Source organism: Lutra lutra, chromosome 5 (genome assembly GCF_902655055.1).
Source record: "Lutra lutra chromosome 5, mLutLut1.2, whole genome shotgun sequence".
Classification (NCBI taxonomy): Eukaryota; Metazoa; Chordata; class Mammalia; order Carnivora; family Mustelidae; genus Lutra; species Lutra lutra.
The window spans coordinates 102,464,602-102,466,809 of NC_062282.1; positions in this window are offsets into that span (position 1 = coordinate 102,464,602).

Genomic DNA, 2,208 nt, shown 5'->3' on the forward strand with positions numbered 1-2,208 from the left:
GTTGGGAAAACTGGACAGCCACATGCATAAAAATGAAACTGGACCATTTCCTGACACCACACACAAAAATAGACTCAAAATGGATGAAGGACCTCAATGTGAGAAAGGAATCCATCAAAATCCTTGAGGAGAACACAGGCAGCAACCTCTTTGACCTCAGCTGCAGCAACTTATTCCTAGGAACATCGCCAAAGGCCAGGGAAGCAAGGGCAAAAATGAACTATTGGGACTTCATCAAGATCAAAAGCTTTTGCACAGCAAAGGAAACAGTTAACAAAACCAAAAGACAGCCGACAGAAGAAGATATTTGCAAAGGACATATCAGATAAAGGGCTAGTATCCAAAATCTATAAAGAACTTACCAAACACAACACCCAAGGAACAAATAATCCAATAAAGAAATGGGCAGAGGACATGAACAGACACTTCTGCAAAGAAGATATCCAGATGGCCAACAGACACATGAAAAAGTGTTCCACATCACTCGGCATCAGGAAAATACAAATCAAAACCACAATGAGATAACATCTCACACTAGTCAGAATGGCTAAAATTGACAAGTCAGGGAATGACAGATGCTGGTGAGGATGCAGAGAAAGGGGAACCCTCCTACACTGTTGGTGGGAATGCAAGCTGGTGCAACCACTCTGGAAAACAGTATGGAGGTTCCTCAAAAAGTTGAACATAGGGCTACCCTACGACCCAAAATTTGCACTACTGGGTATTTACCCTAAAGATACAAATGTAGTGATCCGAAGGGGCACATGCACCCGAATGTTTATAGCAGCAACGTCCACAATAGCCAAACTATGGAAAGAACCTAGATGTCCATCAACAGATGAATGGATAAAGAAGATGTGGTGTATATATACAATGGAATACTATGCAGCCATCAAAAGAAATGAAATCTTGCCATTTGTGATGACATGGATGGAACTAGAGGGTATTAGGCTTAGCGAAATAAGTCAATCAGAGAAAGACAATTATCATATGATCTCCCTGATATGAGGAAGTTGAGAGGCAATGTAGGGGGCTTGGGGGTCGGAAAGTATAAATGAAAGAAGATGGGATTGGGAGGGAGACAAACCATAAGAGACTCTTAATCTCACAAAACAAACTGAGGGTTGCTGGGGGGAGGGTGGTATGGAGGGTGGTTGGGTTATGGACATTGGGGAGGGTATGTGCTATGGTGAGTGCTGTGAATGTAAACCTGGCGATTCACAGACCTGTACCCCTGGGGCAAATAGTACATTATATGTTAATTAAAAAAAAAAGATGTGGTCCATCAAAAAATATGAAATCTTGCCATTTGCAGTGATATGGATGGAACTTAAGGGTATTTTTTTTTTAAGATTTTTTATTTATTTATTTGACAGAGAGAGATCACAAGTAGACAGAGAGGCAGGCATAGAGAGAGAGAGAGAAGGAAGCAGGCTCCCTGCTGAGCAGAGAGCCCGATGCGGGACTCGATCCCAGGACCCCGAGATCATGACCTGAGCCGAAGGCAGCGGCTTAACCCACTGAGCCACCCAGGCGCCCCTTAAGGGTATTATTCTAAGCAAAATAAGTCAATCAGAGAAAGACAATTATCATATGATTTCATTCATATGTGGAATTTAAGAAACAAAACAGTGGAGCATAGGGGAAGGGAGGGAAAAATAAAACAAGACAAAGTCAGAGAGGGAGACAAACCAAAAGAGATGCTTAACTCTAGGAAACAAACTGAGGGTTGCTGGAGGGGAGTTGCATAGGGGGATGGGGTACCTAGGTGAATGGTATGAAGGAGAGCATGTGATGTAATGAGCACTGAGTGTTATGTAAGACGGATGAAACACTGAACTCTACTTCTGAAACTAATAATACACTACATGTTAATTAACTAAATTTAAATAAATTTATTAAAAAAGGAGCATTCAGAGCACTATAATGGTTTTGTCAGGATGTTAGAATTATGACTATAAATGATTTCTGTTTACATTTCTTTTATTCTATAACAATGAAAGCAAAAAAGTAAAATAAATTCACTCAAGTCAGGGACCACAATTTTTCCTCAGATTCTCTTCTGGTTGTTTGTCTTTTCCATGATCCAATCCCAGGTGCTCCCAGGAAGGACTTTGCTGCTCTTTGTGAAGGCCACACCTGAGGCCAAGTGAAGAGTCAACACACCCATGTGTGTGAAGACACTGATCATTTGTCTTTGAAGCAAAG